The sequence below is a fragment of the Canis aureus genome, chromosome 26 (assembly GCF_053574225.1).
Source record: "Canis aureus isolate CA01 chromosome 26, VMU_Caureus_v.1.0, whole genome shotgun sequence".
Classification (NCBI taxonomy): domain Eukaryota; kingdom Metazoa; phylum Chordata; class Mammalia; order Carnivora; family Canidae; genus Canis; species Canis aureus.
Window position 1 is genome coordinate 34,110,475 of NC_135636.1, and position 20,947 is coordinate 34,131,421.

A 20,947-nucleotide genomic window follows, 5' to 3' on the forward strand; every position below is an offset into this window, starting at 1 on the left:
TTGGGCTTTTAGTTCCAGGAGATACAAAGGAGGCCACTGTTTTTGCAGAAGTATATACTCCAACAATATATACAGAAAGACAAATTCAAAAAAGAAATGTTTATAAGCAATAGTAGGTTATTTTTCCTAAAAAGAATGACTAAGGTAGGAGATACGCGTGAGTCAGACTACAACAGAAACACCAAGGAGGATGTGTGTTCTCCTCGGGGGATCTGAGACACAGAAAAGGTGACATTCTGCTACAATGGGCATCACTTCTACTATCACCAGAATGGGGCTGCCTCCGGAGCAAGGGCAGGAAGGATGACAAATCCTTTCCCACAACTGCTAATGCTTTGCTAATAACATATTTTCTCTTTCTGATTTTCAAAGTAAATCATGTCGATCATTTATGTATGAAACACTTTTGGTTACAAGTAGCAGAAGCCAATGGAAGCCTGCTTAAGCCTAAAGGGGGCTGCAATAGAAAGCCATATGGGGTCATCCAGAACCCAAAGGACAGGCACCAGCCAAGCCTTAGAACAAAGCTGCAACCAGGAAGTCCCAGGCATGACCCCTCCTGCTTCTCTCAGAGTCCTTGCTCTAGTGTCTGCCCATCCCATGCATTCACTTTGAAATATTATTCTAAAATTACAGTTGCATCCTAAAGATGGCTGATTCTATTAAAAGAGGGGCACGGGCAGCCCTGGTGGCTCAGAGGTTTAGCGCTGCCTTCAACCCAGGGTGTGATCCTGGAGTCTTGGGATCGAGTCCCACAGGTGCAATAAAATGGCTCCCTGCATGGAGCCTGCTTCTCCCTCTGCTTGGGTCTCTGCTTCTCTCTCCCTCTCTCTCTCTCTCTCTCTCTCTCTCTCTCAGATAAATAAATAAATAAATAAATAAATAAATAAATAAATAAATAAATACAATATTTTAAAAAAATAAAAAATAAAAGAGGGGCACTGAATAGCTGAATTCTGTTTTCTTCTGGGTGTCCCTAAAGGGAAGCCAGACAGACCAGTGGGTACAAGCCTGGGCTCTGCAGCCTGATAACTGCATGGCTTTAAATCAAGCTTCCCATGTGCACAAATAAAAAGAAATCATGCCCTCTCGAAACAACACCTGCCATGAGGACAATACTCCATGAATGTTAACTATGATGATGATAAAAGGAGTCGATGACCAGTTCTTTTGGCTGAAGATACCCTGATGGGTTGCAGAAGAAGATAAGAGCTAACTTCGAAATTAGGAACCAGGGATTGCACAATCACTCAGAGAGTGAGAAGAATCCCAAGTTTCCAGTGGGGGGAAAAAACTGGAAGAAGAGGAAGAGAGAAAAAGTAAAGTAACATAACATGGTTAAGATAATAGGGCTTAACACACAATAATGTGGAGAACAGGAATGCCTGAAACCAGGGCTCTACACCCAGGGCTCTAGGTCCCAAGTGGTCCACAGACAGAATTCAGGGATCTTTGAACTGAGATGAGGAAAAAGTAACATCTTGATTTTTTTTACCAATCTCTAGTTGACAACTAGCATTTTTTAAAATTATGGACATAAGCAACCCATAACCATAGTATTAGCAGTTTTTGTAGCTTTTTAATCAATAGAAATTACAGATATTTTCAAACTATAGTTATATATATATCTCAAAATATCTTCTACACTTTGCTGTTTTTACATCACACTCAATTCTAGCTAACTAGAATTTCTTTTTTTAAGATTTTATTAATTTATTCATGAGAGAGAGAGAGAGGCAGAGACACGGCAGAAGGAGAAGCAGGCCCCCCACAGGGAGCCCGATGTGGGACTTGATCCCAGAACCCTGGGATCAGGCCCTGAGCCAAAGACAGATGCTCAACCGCTGAGCAACCCAGGCGTCCCACTAGAATTTCTTGCATATTATTTAATGCATTACTAATAAAGAAGCACATGCATCACCACATCACAGATTTGTTTTTTCTTAAATATATGACAAGTTTATTTCAATATCATTCATTTCCTTTGTAATCCTCTATATTTTATTTTTTAAAGATTTTATTTATTTATTTGAGAGAGAGAGAGTAGGAGTAAGAAGGAGAGAGAGAGAGAATCTGAAGCAGACTCTGCACTGAACACAGAGCCCAATGTGGGGCTGGATCCCACAACTGGGAGATCATGACCTGAACTGAAACCAAGAGTCAGACACTTAACTGACTGAGCCTCCCAGGAGCCCCTCCTCTATATTTTATCATATGCATTTAAAAACAATATACTTGGAAGTTCTCATATGACTGCCCATAGGCTCTATGGAACAAACAAAAAAGTCTTTTAAGTACCTCTGTTCTGATATGGGACTTATTTGACTTTTATATTGTATAGGATAACCCATCTCCATGATATGACAGGAAACAGAGATCTTTAGTAAAAGCCTGGTTCGTGCAGCATATTCATATCCCAGGATGTTTGGGAAAGAGCTGGAAGTCAAAATAAAGGAGAAGAGAGTATGGCTCACCTATCAGTCACGATGCCAGGGCAGAGACATAAGAAGAACCAAAAAGACAGGAAAGAGCAACAGAATTACAAAGATCTTGAGATACTAGCAGAGGTTCTAATGAGAATTAAAGTCCTCAAGAAATCCCAGAACTAATGGGGAAGACAGAGACTTTCCACAGGACATGAGATAGTTACAGTTAACTCTCTCTAGTTCAAAAATGGCATGGTACCCCATCTGGTACCTGTGGATCCGGTAATCATTATAATATAAAGGACACCAGAAACAGAATAACCTTCAAGAAATAACCACCATTACTATGCTCATGTATAGTATTTTATGTATATACATGTATAGAGAGAGTTGACTGTATTCACATATGAGGGGGATCCCTAGGTGGCTCAGTGATTTAGTGCCTGCCTTTGGCCTGGGGCGTGATCCTGGAGTCCTGGGATCTAGTCCCACGTCAGGCTCCTTGCGTGGAGCCTGCTTCTCCCTCTGCCTGTGTCTCTGTCTCGCTCTTTCTGTGTGTCTCTCATGCATAAATGAATAAAATCTTTAAAAAATAAAAAGATACACATATGAATATAGTATATGCCATACAGAGTAATACTATATATATAGGAACACGTACATATGTATATGAATACAATCAATTTTCAAAATTAGAATTACAATGAATACATAGGAATCCTGCTTTTTAAGCTTCTCTTCATATCCTCAAACATGCCTTTAATCACTACCTAATGTTCTATCATATAGAGATGATGTCATCAATTCCTTTCATAGTTGACATTTAGATTAGATCTAGATTTTCACTCACAAATAATGCTATACATAAAAATCTTTGCACATAAATTTTGTGTATGTGGAACTCTGATTTTTTCCTTAGGATAAATTCCAACGTATAGGAAAACTAGGTCAAATTCTATTAACATTTTACCACTCATGGCTTGCCTGGGGAGGACATGAAGCTCCACACATTTTCCCCAGACCTCACTCTCTGTATTTATTCATCTGGCTGTTAATTCATATCCTTTATCATATCCTTTAGTAAACTGGTACATTTAAGTAAAATAATAATTTTAAAATATTTTACTATCCATGTAAAACATTATCAAATCATTTTTTATTATTCTTTCAATAAGCACATTAGCAATGTGTAAGAAAGTCCATCTTGGGGGTCCCTGGGTGGCTCAGTCAGTTAAGCATCTGACTTCAGCTCAGGTCATGATCCCAGAGTCCAGGGATAGAGTCCCATGTCTGGCACTCTGCTGGACAGGGAGTCTATTTTTCCCTCTGCCCCTCCCCCACTCATGTGAGCTCTCTTTATCTCTCACTCTCAAATAAATGAATAAAATCTTTTTAAAAAAAATCATCTTGCCATATCCTTATTAGTAAAGGGTGTTATTCTTTTTTCTTTTTATGATTTGTTTTTTTAATTTTTAACTATAATATATGTTTATAGCAGATTATTTACAAAGTTGTCTACAGCAATTCCTCCCATTTCTGCATGCACCCCACTTGCCAACGGAATTTGCAGCTTCTATCAAAAAGAAGGATATGACAAGGAACAGAGATAAGCTGTGCCATCTGAGGCGGTCCAGATCAACCAATCCCCAGCAGACCCACCGGCTGACGACAGCAGAATGTCTGACGCTGGGCAAGACCAGCAGAAGAAACGCCCATCTGAGTGAGCCCAGGCCAAATTGTTGAACTTTGGAATTGTGAGCAAATAGAATAGTTGTTATTTTAGCCACTAAGTTTTGAGATGATTTGTTACACAGCAATATATAATTGATACAATGTTCGATTTCAACATTACACTTTAAGGGAAGAATAACAAAATGGATCCTTATTCCACCTCCTAACAGACAGGAGACCATTGCTAACAGTTTGATTTATTTTGTTTCTACTTCTTTTTATTTCAGTTTACATGTAGTGTATCAATATCATAATTATAAACAAATCTTGCTTTTAAAGACTGTTACAAAACTTTCAAAGCACACCAGCAAAGCGAAAGAGTTGGAATATAAAAAGCATAGTTACTTACAACTAGTGATGAAGAGATTATTTAATGCTAGAAAATATGTTACAAATATACATATTGGGTCAATTAAAATGCAATCATCTTGATAAATATGAAGAAGTAATTGATTCCCATTCCTTTAAAAAATATATAGAATGTAATGAATAGGATTAACCAAGTATAATATAGCATGATGGAAATATCTATCTCAATTTTATAGTTAATGACAATATATAAGCAGCATTGCTATCAAAAATAAAAGAAAAACAAGAATATTTCCTATATTATCACCACTAGGAATCACTCTAGAAATTCTAGTCAGTGGAATAAGGAAGAAAAAAAAATGTATGGGAACCTGGGTGGCTCAGTCAAGCGTCTGCCTTCAGCTTAGGTCATGATCCCAGGATTAAGCCCTGCATCGGGCTCCCTGCTCATTGGGGAGTCTACCTCTCCCTCTTCATCTGCCTCTCCCCTCGATGTACTCTCTCACTCTCTCAAAAAAAATAAATAAAATCATTTTTTAAAAAAAGAAAGGAAGAAATTGATGTGAAACTATTTAAAAAGAAAAAACAAAAATATGAATATCTGCTCATTATATGACTGCCTACATCAAACTCAAAGATAATCAACTAAAAACATTAATTTAAAAACTAAAAAAATTTAAAATGGGCTTTAATGAAATAAATATATATTTTTCAATATTGCAATAATAACATATTAGAAAATCGAACGAAAATCTACCAGTTCTATAATTGTAAAAATATAGATCTCCCTTAACTATCTTAAAACATAAAACGAAAAAAAAAAAAAAAAACATAAAACGTCTGGTAACAACTCATCAGTAAATGTGAAGGATAAGTTAACAACCTACAACATTGTCCTTCAGACGTGAAAGAAAATAATATGATAGAAAAACACCATTTTACTACATGATAATGTCAATTATCTTTCCATTATTTTAGTCACATTAATTACCTTCCTTTATGTCTATTATACATGGGGTGACAACTCCAATCCAAGACTGCAATGGTGGTAGGACCCCACTGGGTCTAAGGGCAGAGCATCAAGCCAAAGAAGATTATTCTCAAGGAACAACTGAGTGGCTCAGTGGTTGAGCATCTGCCTTTGGCTCAGGTCGTGATCCTGGGGTCCTGGGATCGAGTCCCACATCAGGTTCCCCCCAGAGAGCCTTCTCCCTCTGCCTGAGTCTTTGCCTCTCTCTGGTGTCTTTCATGAATAAAAAAATAAAATGAAAGAAGAAAGAAAGAAAGAAAGAAAGAAAGAAAGAAAGAAAGGAAGGAAGGAAGGAAGGAAGGAAGGAAGGAAGGAAGGAAGGAAGGAAGGAAGGAAGAAAGAAAGAAAGAAAGAAAGAAAGAAAGAAAGAAAGAAAGAAAGGAAGAGAGAAAGAAAGAAAGAAAGAAAAAGAAAGAAAGAAAGGAGATTATTCTCAAGCCTTAAGTTTCCATGTTGCTTTCCCCATTAGGTTTTGAACTGACATGGGACCTGTTAACACTTTCTTCTTTCCTATTTCTCCCTTTGGTAATGGGAATACCTACTCTATGTCTAGGGCACTCCTGTATTTTGGAAGCACAGAACTTGTCTGGCTTCACACATTCACATCTAGAGAGCAATTTGCCTCAAGATGAATCATATCTGGAGTGTAACTCATCTCTGATTAAATGATATTTAGATGAGACTTTGGATTTTTAGACCTTAGAGTTGATGTTGAAATGAATTAAGACTTTGGGGGTTATTGGGATGTATTTTGCACATAAAAACATGATTTTTGAAGGGCCAGGAGTGGAATGCTATAGACTGAATGTCTGTGTGCCCCAAAATTTCTGTGTTGAAACCTAATCCCCCATGGCATTCTACAGTGAGGCCTTGGAGAGGTGATTAGGTGATTAAGTGAAAGGGATTATTACCCCTTATTGTAAAAGAGACCCCAGACCACCATCTCTGAGCCAGGAGGTGGGCCTTGCCAGACACTTCCCCATCTCTAGAACTGTGGGAAGTAAGTGTCTGTTGTTTATAAGCCACTGAGTCTACGGTATTTTGTATAGCAGCCCGAACAGACTAAACACAGACATACTTCCCTTCCCCTATTGTGGGGATAATGATCCAACTTCTCTTCCGTGTTCAGGACCAGTCACCCTGCCAGCACAGTAATTCCTTCTTCATTGGTTCCCCGGCATGAGGACTCCTAAGAGGCCAGGAGGCAGTCACAAATTCCAATCTAATTGACCTATCACTGTGCCCCTTGCTTCTCCCTTGGGTTCTAAATCTTCTAGACCACGAGAGCTTAGATCATGGGAGCACGATGCAAAACTTTTGCTATTGGATCACTAGGGTAATAGTAAGAGGAGCTTATGCCCCAGCGTGTGAACCCTGGCTATGGAGAAAACCAGCACCTGATATTAGTCACTGATTTAGTGGAGTTTCTGCATCCAGAACCACAAATTGCTGCCAGCCTTCTAGTGCCCTAAAAAGTCTTCAAATGGCTTATTCCAGAATTCTATCAGACTGACTGACTACTTGAGGATGATGGGGAACTCTGCAAAGCCAGAGAATGTAATGTACATGAGCCCATCACTGATCTTCATCTGTGGTGCAATGAGTTTCTTGGGAAGAGGATGCTGTGGAGAAATACTGTCATGGTGAGTAAGCCTTCTGTGAATCCATGGCAGTTTTGGCAAAAGGATTACAGGCAGGGAGGGCAAATCTGTATCCAGAGTCCCATTGATACCCATATCTCTTTTCTAATGAGAACAAAGCACTGTCCTTTTTATGATAGAAATAATTCAGCGCACTGACTCTGCAACCAGGCTGGTCCCCTGGGGAACAGTGCCATATTAGGGGCTCAGAGAGGTTGTTCCTAGTAGCAGGTAGAGTGCTGAGCAGTCATTTTAACTAGATTAGACTTGGTGAATGAGTCCCAGTTGCTGAGCCCATGTGAAACCTCCATCCCTGCCACTGTGGCCATTTGGCTGATGACATACAGGCCTCAGGTAACAGAGGAGGTTCCAAGAGACTCCTAGGTCACATCTCATTATGCTAAGTGGGCACAAGAGCAAAGCAGTTGGTAGGGAATGGAGCTAAGAGAAATCAGGGAGACCCAGGATTTTAGAGAACAGGCTGGAGTGCCCAGAGCCAATGGTTGGGCATTGGGTGAGTCAGAAGAGTCAGGAGAATATTAGCCTCTTTCTCACAGTGTATTCTGGAAGTATCTTGGAAGAGCACAGAACTTATAAGTGATTGGCCATATGCATCAGACACCCCCATCAGCGGGCATTCCCCAGAGGCGAGAACTTGTCCTGTTCCACTTCCTGGCGGCATGATTTGGGAGACCCACAGAGGGAAGGGAATGCATCAGAGCTGATGAGCTCTCCAGGGGCCCACGCCCATCTCTGCCTGCAGCTTCATGGACTATTGATGGTTTCTTCATAATGGACCTCCCAACGGACCAAATCGAAGTGAAGATGCAAGCTCTACACCTCCCTCCCTTCCACCTTAGCCAAGCTTTTAACTCTAAAAGCCTCCGAAAAAAAAGGCCTCTCCTTTGTGTTACATTTTACCCCTCTGCTTCTGACATGGTACCTAATTAGCATGACTTGATGGCAAAAAAACAGGGTGGCACTGAGTGTCAGACCCTCCACTGTCTCTCTCCCATCACTGCCCCCAGCCTTCACTTGCCTTTTTCCTGTCTTCTCTCCATTCCGAGAGATCTCCTAGCAAGGCCTTCTGTGCTGCAGTCTTGGGACTCCGAGCACACATCACATGGACCCCCTGGAAGCTCACCACCCTCTAACCTCTGATTTCAGGTGGGTGGCAGTCAGTGCTTGGGCACCACTGTGAGTGAAAAACAAGCCCTCCTGAAGGTCAGAAAACTGGACTCACGATTCAGGTTCTGCCCCTTACCAGCAGTGAGACTGTACCTGTACATCCCAGCCTCCCAATCTGTGAAAAGACTGTACCTGTACATCCCAGCCTCCCAATCTGTGAAATGAAGATGAGAACAGCCACTAGAAGACCTTTGTAGGGGGTAAACTTTAAATAATTTGTAGAAGTAGTGAAATTATTTTTAAGGAGGGGCAGATGGCAGTGCACCGAAGTTATAGCAAAGCCAGCAGAGGTGATGGGCTGCACTGGTCATGGTGAGTGGCTGGCAGCTGGCCTCAGCTGGCCTCTCCAGAGGATCAACCCCAAAGTTCTTAGAGCTTTTAGTTCTACCAACACTCTGAGTAAAACGATGTTTGTCCTTGAGATCGCTCTTTCCCTCTTCAAAGTTACTATTTCCAAAGTATTTTCATTTTTAAAAAGGGGGAAATGTGGTTTATACCCTGAGACCTAAGTTATTCACAAAAAAAGCCTTCATTCTCAAAGGGTGACTAGAACCACCTGCCTCAGAGTGAGCGGCAATATTGTTTAAATGCAGATTCTAGGCCTTGGCATCGACCATTACTTAATTTCTCCGAGCCTCAGCTTCCAGGTCTAAAAAACAGGCTTAATAGCAGCCCTCACTTCAAACCTCGGTTAAAGAGTCTAGATGGAATGAATACATGAACAAATGCAAAGAGGAATGGCTTGGGAGGGGAGGGATAGAATTTGCAGCTGGACAAGATGACCCTAAATGTCCTCCTCAAATCAGGTCTTTGTTGCCCCAGATCCCCAAGGATGTCTAGGGCCTCTGACAGCCCACAGAGTGGTCCCCATCTAGGTCCACGATGCATCTTAGCCAAGTGTACAGGAAGTGGACCCATTGGCCGGGCACTCAGCCAAGGCTGGAGCTGTTAGGAAATGAGAATGCGCGTATTTATTGAGGAAAATAAAAATGTGCATGTGATGCTGCGGAGAGGGGATTTATGAGATTTTATGGAAGTGTCACCAAAAGGCCCACTCAGTCACCGCCAATGTCAGGTCTGCAAACACCTGCAAGCTCAGGCAATAAAGCTCCCTAATAGAGCGGGTGGGTGGGACACGTGGGTTGCGGGGAGTGTGAACCACGGGGGCAGGTGTTTGCACCACGGGGGCAGGTGTTTGCACCTGTGTGGCATGTGTAAGTGTGTGGATGGGGGAAAGTCAATGTGCACACACTAGTGGGTGTGCAGGAAAGCATGCATGAGTGTGAGCCTTGTAAGAGCATGTGGCATGGGTCACCGCAGGGGGACGACTGGGACAGGTGTGCAGAAGCGCACACATTACTCATGTTCTCTTCAAAGGATAGCAGAGTCCTGGCTGTGCCCACAAGAGAGTAAGTCATCACCTACCACTGAGATGAAAGGCCTGAAAGATGTCAAGAAAAGCAGATTCTCAGAGGAAAACATCTCCGGGTTGAGCACTTAAGAATGAGCAGAGTCAAAAAAAAAAAAAAAAAAAAAAGAATGAGCAGAGTCTGGCTAGTGGGAGGAAGAAGAGTGATGGCTCATCTCCTCCGGTGGACCCAAACCCCAGAGACGCTGTGGCCTATTTGTTCCAGGTCTCTGAAGCTTCTGAGTTCTGTAAACCAGCCCCATGCCTTGCTGCTCTCCTGCAAGCACTCCCCCATGCTCTCCATTGTCTTCCCAGCCCTCCTGGCAAACCTAGCAGAGCCTAGACGGGTTCACCCCTTTCTAAGTATCACTTGCTGTGGAAGAAGGTTCAAGGTAGTACAGAGAAGGTGTGATGCTGAAGAGGAGAAGACGAAGGGGAAGGAGAAGGAGGAAGAGGAAAAGGAGAAGAAGAAAGACTTTCAGGACTAGTCCCTCATCCATCTTCATAAAAATGGCCTTAAGATCCCACAGCAAGCATGGCCTTGCAGACCATGCAAGAACAAGGGACTCCCACTTCCTCTCTCTCTCCCTCTCACTCCTCCACAGCAGTGAGGGAATCATAAGTGTCGCAAGATCCCTTTGGTTGCCTGTGGCACGCCATCATCACATGTGTCTTCTGGGCACGTGAGGAAGGTCACTTCCCTGCAAGACAGGGAGGAGCTGCGGGCAAGTGTGGTTTGTGAAAGAAAACCAAGCCCTTGAGTTTCCTGGCCCCGGCGAGCCAGAGTGATTGGCCCAGCTTGGAACCTGAGGTCAGGGGCCAGGAGTCTATGAACACCAACCCTGGGCCACATCTTCAGACGGGCACTTCCATACACCCTACCTCGTAATGCCCATCCAGACTCAGACAGGGGGAATTAGCATAACCTTGACCTGAGCTACAACTTTGAGGATTCAAGAGAGTGATAGTTGCTCAAAGATATAAAGATAGTAAATGGCAGGACTATCTTCCATTCAGAACCAGAGACTCCTTGTTCCCTCAGCATCAACAGCGTCCCTCTCTCGGGGCCATTAAAACATTGCACCTGCCGCATCCTTTCACTTGTGTTCCCTGCTTCCTCCACCGAGGGCAAGTTTCTGCAGCCTAGGGACCAGCTCTGCCCTCCTCATCCCCAGGGAGCAGCACAGAAGCACACGGGGTGCTCATCGAAGGGAGGAGAGAGAAAGAAGGAAAGGTGAGAATGTTCAGTCTAACCAGCATCACCACTTCTGACTTCAGGAGGTGGTCATGACTCTCGGAGGGCCAGGAGGAAAATGTAAGGGCTAACATTTCTGCAACCTGAGCCTCTTAGATTCTCTCCCTCTCTCTCTCTCTCTCTCTCTCTCTCACACACACACACACACACACACACACACAGTCTGCCCCCACTTCTGCCCCAGAGCATCTCCCAGTGGGCAAGTAATCTAATGGCCAAAGAGATCAGTTTCTGAACTCCCCCCTTAGCCAGAGCAAGCCCCTACCCTGGTAAAATGTCTATGTCACCCTCCCCTGCGGCCTTGGCTAGTGGTTCTGGGAGCTGGACAGGGAAGAGGTCTGTTCATCTTCTTGCCTATCCCCAGAGACCGGCCCCCAGTGCATGACACAGCAGACTCTCAAATGAGGACTCTGTGGCCAAACATTGTGCCATTGAGCTGGCTTGCTCAGTGTCTGTGAAGGGGGTGAGCAGGAACCAGGGCTGGATCTGGCTCCACTCCAGAAGGTCCAGGCTGTAGTCATTAGAATGACCAGAAGAAAATCCAATAGACAGATTGCTATTGACCTCTGATCCTCCCCCAAATCTTTGCCAGCCATCGCTCTGATTTTCAAAACTGGAAACTACCAGTGGAAGATCTTCACTATGAGCAAACATGATAGAAAGTTATAAATTCTGTGAACTACGATACGCTAGACCCGTGCTTCTGAGCGTTCGTGGGCAGGTGAACCACCTGGGGATCTTGTTAACATGCAGGTTCTGATTCAGTAGGTCTGAGGTGAGGCCTGGGATGCTGTGTTTCTTTTTTTTTTTTAAGATGTTTTTATTTATTTGAGAGACAAAGAGAGAGCATGAGCAGGGGAAAGGGCAGAGGGAGAGAGAGAGAGAAAGAATCTCAAGCAGACTCCCCATGGAGCTGGAGGCGGGGCTCGATCTCACAACCCTGAGGTCATGATCTGAGCTGAAATCAAGAGTCAGACGCTTAACTGACTGAGCCAACCAGGCGCCCCTGAGATGCTGCATTTCTACATAACTCCCAGGTGATGCTTCTGGTCCATGGTTCATACCTAGAACAGCGAGGGATCCAAGCTCAAGATGGCTGGTGTTGGATAAATCTAATATTCCTCTCCTCCCTTGCCTTGACAAGGAACCCCAATGTCTGCGAGGGAAGGCCCAAGCTCCCTGTGTTGCAAGACCCTTTCCCAGCCAGGACCCCACTGCACCCCACCTGCCCCAACTCTGTTCCGGACACACCAAACAGCCAGCCCTCTTTCACCTGCCTGTCTTTATACCTGCTGCCCTAAAATGTTCTTTCCTTCTTTGAAGCCTTAAGAACTCCCTCCTACTCATCCTTCCTCCATCCCCAACACCTGTTTTGCTTTTGCTACTTGCTGCCTGTTTAGACTCAAGCAAGTTACTTCAGGTACTTCAAGCACATTCCTTAACTATAAAATGGGATAGTAATAATGTCCACCTAACAGGGGGCTTTTCTAAATACTAAATAAGATGATGGACATAAAATTCCTAGTATGTCTTGAGACATACCAAGTAATCAAAAAATAAATAAATCACCCAACTTGACTATTATCTCCTCCGCAAAATCTTCCTGAGTGTTTTCACAGAGCTATTTGCTGGTGCTCCCACGATATTTGGTTTCCATTTCTCTGATGGCCCTTATCATCTGGCGTGGCAATGGCTTATTGCCTGGACTATTTTACCTAAGTAGTCATAAGTGGCTGGAGGTCAGGAGTGTGTTTTACCCACCTCTGCTTTTCCAGAATCTAGTACGGAGCTCAGCAAAAGGAGCCAGCATGGCCACAGCCAGTAGCATTCAGGGGGGCTCCGCATCTGAGGGTGCCATATCCAACAAGAGCAGTGTGGTTAACCAGAAGATTCGGGGAAGCAGAAGCTCTGTTTAAATGAGTTTTCCAGATAACTGAAGATTTACATCCAGGAAAAAATTACTCTTCATTTTTAAACAACTTACCAACATTTTCCTAAATGTGTTCCCATACTGAAACAGAACACGGGTCCTAACATCACCTTCCCAAGATGACTTGAGGACACCAACAAGACATTAATCATTGCCCCCCAAGGATAGGGTGACTGCATAGCTGGTAGGTTGAGACAGTTCTGATTTGCACTCGCTGCCTGGTAGTGTTATTTAGACCATCCTTCCAGTCTGCTGGTGAGTCCCAGTTTGGGAAAGAAATGACCAGGTGACCCTAACCAGACATAGTCTATGCTGGATCAGAATGATGGCCTGAGGGACCCCTGAGATGAATATGAATATTTGCAGTGAGTTTTTAAATATGACCCCAAAATTCTTTGACACTGGTCTCATTAAGAGATGGGGTCTCCTCCCCCTTCTTTGAATGGAGGCTGGTCTATGACACCCGACCAAAAGCACACAATGGAAGTAGTGTCCAGGGCTTTAAGAATCCTGGAGAATTCCATCTCCTGGTCTTAGGATGCTTCCTCTCGGGACACAGTTACCATGCTGTGAGGAAGCCCAACACATGCCTGCAAAATGCTCCTACAGAGAGACCAGGAGCCAGAACCAACTGGCCAGCCACGTACAAGTCATCTTGGAGGCAAATCCTCAGCCTTGCTTGACCCGCCGCTGCTGACACTGCATGGAGAACAGCCATCCCTTCTCTGCCCTGCTCAGTTGCAGATTGGGGAGCAAAGTAAGTGATTGTTGTTATTTTCAACCACCTGTTGAGGGGAATCTTTATGCAACAATAGATAATCAGAGCATTTGTCCAAAAAAAAGAAATGCCATTGGAGCGTTCAGTGTTTGGAGTCCTGGAATCTATCAGGAATCAGCCCAGCCTCTGCTTTCTCCTTCAAGATCAAACCAACGCTGTCACTTCCAGGAGAACATGTGAGGACGATCACAGGTTCTGAACATAGAATCTCCAGGTCTCTTCCGGTCTCTGCGAAACCTCAAGGAAATCAACTGTCTTGTGTGAGCCTCAGTTTCTTCATCTGTAAAACGGTGATGTAAAAAGACCTGGGCCATCATGTCAAATAATGAATATAAAGCAGAGATTGGCAAACTCCACTCGTGAGGGGCCAGATGATGAATATTTTAGGCTTCGGGGACGATACGGGCAGTCACAACTACTCAATTCTGCTATGACAGCAAGAAAGCAGACACAGGCGTACATAAACAGATTGGCATGGCTGTGTTCCAATAAAGCCTCTTTTGCAGAAACAAGATCTGGCCTGCGGGTCACAGACTTCAGACCCCTGCAATAAAGGATTGGGAAAGTTCCTGGCATCCGTGCTAGCCACCATTAGCATAAGTATTATTCTTGTTGATATAAATGCAACTTTCTTTAGGCAGAAGACTTGGTTGGGGATTTCACCAGCCCTGTAACCACAAGGTTCACCAAAAAGTGTTCACGCTGAGATAATGAGCCAACCTAGCAACAAGATGAGTCACCCCAAGTCAGTGACATGGAGGAGTTTCAGAAGTTGCTCTGCCATCATCCTTCTGAGCAGTTTTGACCAAAGCCAAACTTACCTCCTGAGTCAAGGTAGTTCATCTGTATAATGAGCGTATGCATCGCAGACCTTCCCTCAGGGAAACTGAGGTTTCAAATCCAGAGCTAAGATGTATCCTCATGTGTCCACCACATCCTTCAGCTGAGAGCCCCTGGGCAGGGATTTTGGAGGAGTCCAGCTTCAGGGCAATAAAAGGAAGTGAGTAAGGGAGGAGGAGAAGGAGGGCCCAGGAGGGGCAAGAACAGGGAAGAGGCTGGAGGAAGCATGCCCCCATGACTGCCATCTCTCTCGGGCACCCATTCACTCACTCTTCACGTCTGTGTAGTACTTGCCAATAGGAGCCAGGTCCTGGGCTGAGAGTGGGGTCACTACAAGTGATCAAGACTCTCCAGTCCCTGCCTTATGGAGGGGCCCTCCTCCAGCGAGGGGAAGAGGTCATTACGTAAGTCACAGCAGTAATGGTGTTATGTGTTATGAAAGGGGAAGTGGAGGGTGGGGACCACCATTTGGGGGCGGAGGACCTGGCCCACTGGGGGGTCAGGGGAGGTCTCCCCAAGGAAATGACACTGAAGCCACGACCAGGGGACTGAGTGGGGCTGAGTCACCATCCTCTGCTTTCCTCCTCTTTTTGAGTTTGCCTCTACGCTTAGATAAACCCACCTCCTGACAGCCATCCATGCACAAGATCACTCCTCCTCCCTTTTCCTGTGCCAAGTCCTCCCTTGCCTACACTGCCTTTTAAAACATTTCTTTTCCTCACCTAAACCTTTACTGAATCTTCAGTGCTTTCAGGATAAAGACCAAAAGCCTTAATAACATGACTTACTAGGCCTTGTGTGATATGGCTTCTAAAACCTCTCTGGCCTGGCTTCATGGTCTCCCATTGGTAACTCTGCTCTGGCCACCCTGGATTATTTTCTAGGCCTTCCTACCACAGGCCCTTTGCACATGCTCTTTCCTCTACTTAGAATTACTTTTCCCTTGTCTCTTTACTTAGTTAACCCTGACTTGTCCTTCAGCTCTCAGATCACTTATTTCCTCAGGAAAGCCTTGCCTGACCTCCCCCAACTCATTAAAAATCTCTCTTTTAAAGATTTCAAAGTCCCTCTAGTAGCACTTACCACAGATGCAACTTCCATGATCAGTGCGAAGATTTATCCCCGATCAATGTGAAGATTTAACCAATGCCTGCCTGTCTCTTCAAAGACACCATGAGCCCCAGAGACTTATCTGTATTATTTGCAGCTTCACTTCAGCACCAGGACCTGGCACATAGAGGGAGCCTGGCTAAAATATCTATTCCAACGATTAAAATGTTGGATGCAAAGCTCTGGCTCTGGTGCCACAGCATGTCTAAATTCAAATGCTTGAGAGTGGGGGAAGGGGGGGGAAACCCAATCCACAGAGCGCATATGTGTTTTCTAGTTAGAATTCCTAACAGCAGGTGTGGCACGGTGAAGGAAGAAGAATCTACCGTGGACTTAGGAGAGTGACGTTAGACTCCTATCTCTACATGCTCTTTGGGTCTAAGTTCCCCCATCTGTGAAAAGAGTGAAAGAACAGCTCCCCCTCCCCCCGCCCCCAACCTCCTCCTGGACTTGCTGCACACAGTGAGAGCCCTGCAAGGATGCACATCAAGGGTTTGTGATGGCCCAACATCCACTAGGGAATCAAGAGACAGGCATGAGTGTCCCTGGTTCCACTGCTCTGTGCAGGCACAGCTGGGGCAGGAAACATGAGGCCTGGGAGGACCACCAGGAAGATGAGAATCTGAAGCTGCCCGAGCCACCACGAGCCCTGCCGTATTGATCACCAGTCTTGCAGAGGGAACATTTGCCTTTCTTCCCCTTCCAAATAATTAAAGTATAATATTTTATGGCCTGATAAAATTTACTGGGACCCTTGGCACGTAATTATAGTGCTTCTTTAAAGGAGACCCCATAAAAGATGCATGATTAGAAAGTTAAGGATCTGGATAGAATTACAACGATGTGACAAATAATTTACAAGTGATAAACTGTCCGAGGGGAAAAAAATTCCAATAACCCCTGATGAAGACTAACAATTAAAATAATAAATTCCCCAAGAGCAAGGGTAAACCTTTCTTCTTGGTCAAAGGCTTATACTCCAAGAGCCCAGCAAGACGATTATCAAAGTCAAACCCCAGGGCCCCAGGCCATCTGTCCTTTCTGAGCATATGTATTTATTTTTGTACTTAGGGACTTACTTATTTAATATTTTAGTCATTCACTCATTTACTAGTTTATCTTTTTTTTTTATTTTTAGTCATTCTTTCATGCCATCACCAATTCTGTTCATCACCCTTTCTTTCACTCTATCAGCCCACACTTCTATTCATGTATTCATTCTTCTACCCATTCATCTGTGTCCATCTACTCATTTATCCACTTATTAGCTATTTATTAACTCATTTATCTACTTATTCATTCATTTTCACTTTCCCTCCATCTACCCATACATCAGACCACGCCATCCACATGCATTGTTCACTTGAGCTACAAAGGCTTTTCACTGTGTTCCAAGGCAACACTGTCCAACAGAGCTATAATGTGAGCCACATAAGTGATTTAAGATTTTCTCAGAGCCACATTAAAAAATGAAAAAGAAACAAATGAAGTTGACTTAAATAATAATTACATTGTGTAATCATCATTTTTATTATAGAATAGCATGCCTTTTAATATACTTCATATAGCTATTTTAATATAAAATGTAAACACTATTTAATGATGTTTTCACTCATTTAATTTAACTCGGTATAGCCAACACATGATCCTCTCAACGTGTAATTGATATAAAAATATTAACCAGTTCTTCGACATTCTTTTTTTCATCCTAAGGTTTCAGAACCCAGCGTGTACTTTGCACATGCAGCTCAGCTCCATCAGACTAGCCACATTTCAAGGGCTCCAACATGTGGTCCGTGGCTACCATCTGGACATCTGCTTCTAGGTCTTTGAAGATGAATCATGGAGCTTTGCCTTTGGAGAGCTCACGCTTAGGTGAGGACAGCATAAAGACTTGTTGACCGTGAGACACAGTGCATGTCCCATGCATTATCTCCCTTAATCTTCACATTAACACTCTAAGATACTCCCATGTCTACTTGGGGAAGCTAAGACTCAGAGAGAAGTGGTAAACAGTTCTGGAATCAAGTAACCAAGCTCCCCAACACCCAAATGAGCAGAAAGAGCAAGGACTGAGCAGGTATGGAAACTTGAAAGTGGGTTGCCCAGCTCTGTCCACAGCCTGTGAGGGCCTAGAATCAGGCACTGAGCTGCCCAGGAGGTAGGGAAAAAGCCACACCGCAGAAAGATCTTTCCAGGCAAAGCAGACATGCAGAACGAAAGGACGAGAATTAACACTCAGGTATGTCCAAGATTGTCCCTGAGTTCTTTCAATATCTCATGGCAGGGACCCAGGGTGTAAAAAAAACATATTTGGGAGAATAAAAAACGTTCACACAGGTCATAGCTAGCCTTTTGCACTGCAAGTCATAGTCTTCGATCCACTCATCATGGAGACCGAGGATTCTGTGGCCAGTTATGTGCACAGTGCCCAAGCCTGGAGAGTGTGATGGTAAAGCTGATGCCAATGATGACAGAGTGACAGAGTTGATGGCCATAAGAGGAACAAGAGCTCACGCTACTGAGGCTTTTCACAATGTTTCAGGTACTTTGCCAGCACTGGTTTCACTGACCCCTTTATGTCAGAGATGAGGAAACTGAGGCATTTTCCCAGAGCCTGCAAAGTGTCATCTGCTGTGTATTCCTCGCCGAGACACCCTCATGAGCATTCAGCTGGACACTGGCCCTGCCAAACAGGACACGGGCTGTGGGATGGCCACTGGGGATGTGGAGTACCCTCGAACGCTGTTTCCACAAAGTTCATGGTCCAGTGGGGAAGAGGAATCTGTAGCAAATAAAGGCCTTTCAGCGTTCCCGGTGCTGTGCTAGACATCCAAACACAGCAAAGTGGAGACAAAGAGGGTGAGTGTCACTCCCCTCTGGGGGTGGGGAGGCGGGCAGGAAGGCTCCACGGAAGGGGTGATGCTCAGGGGTGATGCTCAGGCATCGAGAAGCTTCCTCTGGCGCCCCCACCGAGAAATAATCTCTCTCCCTTCCCCAGATTAGCCCCTTTGTCGGGTCCTCAGAGCACAGGCTGCGCCCCAGGGACAGTTTCCGCTGCCCTCCCCCTCCCTCCCCAGCACAGCCCGCTCATTCTGTAATTCCCCTGCAGGCACCAGGGAAGCTTTACACTTACTCAACGTCATAATGGATCAATGGAAAAATACAATCGCTTGGATTTCTGAGAATGTATATATTTGTTTAAAAACCCCTGTCTTTCTCGGGTGCAGACAAAACACTGCCAGCTTAACACCTCCCGGAGATGCACTGTGGGAAGATTTCAAGGCTTTAGCTGTCAGTAGCAATATCAATCAGGCGGGGCTTCCCAGTGGCCTCTGCTCTGGCACAGGAGACACATGGCACAGGAGCCGAAGGGGGGAGAGAGGGAGCCAAAGTCAAGTGGACATAGAGCGACAGAGGTGGAGAGGACAATTGGGGGAGGCCCTGCAAGACTCAGAGGGGTGGAGGAAACAGAGGCAGGGAGACCCAGGCCAGAAGCAGACTAAGTAAGTCAGGAGCCAAAATTAGATGAATGAAGGTCAAATAATCAATGAGATGGGAAGGAGAGACAGACGGGAAGGAAAGGCTAGTGACGGAGCTGGGGGGTGGGGGGAGTCTAGAGCACGCACCCAGCACCCACTTTGTGCCTTTGCTCAGGAAGGTCTCCAGTGGCCACCTCAGGCCACGAAGGTCTGTTCTACTCACTGCTACCTGCTGTTCTCCCCCAGAAAAGAACGCCCAGGGGATTTCTTCTATAGAATTTCTCCGCTTTTTCCTATTCACTTGTTTATCATTTACTCCCTGAACCACCACTGTCTTACCATCTCCTCGGAGCCCAGAATAAGGTCTGACAGAGAACAGGTGTCCTTAATAACTGAAGAAGAGATCATGAATAAATGAATGAATGAACCCATGCATGTATGGCAATGACGGTTAATCAGCCTCCAAAACCCCTCTCTGGCTCCTCACGTCAACCGGCTTGAAAGAGCGTGATTCTGTGGCGGGGTCGAGGGCCAACCGGGGGTGCATGCCTGTACTCAGCAGCTGGGCAGAGGCCTGGGTCGCCAGAGATGGAGACAGGTGGAAGCAGGTACAGGGGCCTGCATCTGAGGCTGCCGCACATCAGCCGGACCAAAGAGGATCCTGGGAAGGAGGTGGCTGGGGAGCATAGCAGCTTCCCCCCTGCTTTAAGGGTCCCTCTGGAGTTCCCTCCAGACAGAAATGGTTTCATCCATGACTTTGTTTGTTTGTCTAGAGTTGGAAATGGTCCTGTGGGCAAAAGTGCATGACTCCCACTTGTGATTCTCGGGGAGTGAAAGTCCCTAATTTAATGGGACTCCCATCAGCCCCATTAGGACTAACGCAGCCTCCCTCCCCTGCAGGGCTCTTTGCCTCTATGGAAAGTGCTCTCAGGAACCATTTTGCAAGACCAGCCCCTCCTGACCAGTGCCCGAGAGCACTCCAAGGGGGAACCATTCAGTCCACATTGGAGTGCTTTGGCTTCCTGGAAGTCCCTGGTGAAGGCCAGTCAGCTTTTGGGAGCCAGACAAGAGACCATTATGTGTATTTGCATCTTGAGGCCAGCATGGAAGCTGTTTTGGGGGTTGCTGGGGTGACCTGGCTGCAGGAGAGGCAAGAGGAGGCTAGATACAGCTTGGTGGAAAATAATCTGGGTATGAAATCCCAGGGTGAGGCGACTTCTCCAGGCCACTTATAGTGTGACCCAGAAATAGTGACTCAATCAAACAACAGCATGAAAGCAACCCACAACCCCCCATTCAACAACTCTTTCTTTCTGCCTTTGACCTGCCTGCCCTTGCTCACATTTACACAAACTTCACACACTTGCATTCACAGAATAAATTCCAGGTCGCATTCTGCTTTCCTGGTAATTGTGTAATAAACATCTTGCATGTTCCAATGAAACCACTGACATTGTTGACAATTACATTGATGACCACGACTTGACTTACCAGTCCCCTACAAATGATCCTTTGAGGGTTATCCAGGTTTTTGCTGCTATAGACACTGATGTAATAAATATCTCTGCTTATGTCTATTCCTTTCTTCAGGATTATTTTCTCAGGATAAATATCAGGGTGTGACAATGTATTATCACATCGTCCCCAAATTTGTAAGAATTCAGAGGGTCACAAGTAGTGTTTGTGTATGTGGTTTTCAACCCACCCTCATCAGACTTGGGAATTAAATAAATTTTTTCTTTAGGTGATTGATGCAAATTATTGTAATTCCCTCAGACAGAATTAAGAAAGAATATTTTTTTAAAAAATCTTTATTCTTT

The 20,947-nt window shown here is 44.8% G+C and overlaps 1 long non-coding RNA gene across 2 annotated transcripts in view; it reads right to left on the reverse strand.

Annotated features, from left to right (window-relative positions):
* LOC144298836 (uncharacterized) overlaps positions 1–14,856 on the reverse strand; it is a 46,144-nt gene extending 31,288 nt beyond the window's left edge. For both annotated transcript variants that reach the window (XR_013365714.1, XR_013365715.1), the window contains exon 1: positions 12,749–14,856. This is a non-coding gene — a long non-coding RNA (uncharacterized LOC144298836). The remainder of the gene's footprint in view (positions 1–12,748) is intronic.
* Between the last annotated feature and the right edge of the window lie 6,091 nt (positions 14,857–20,947).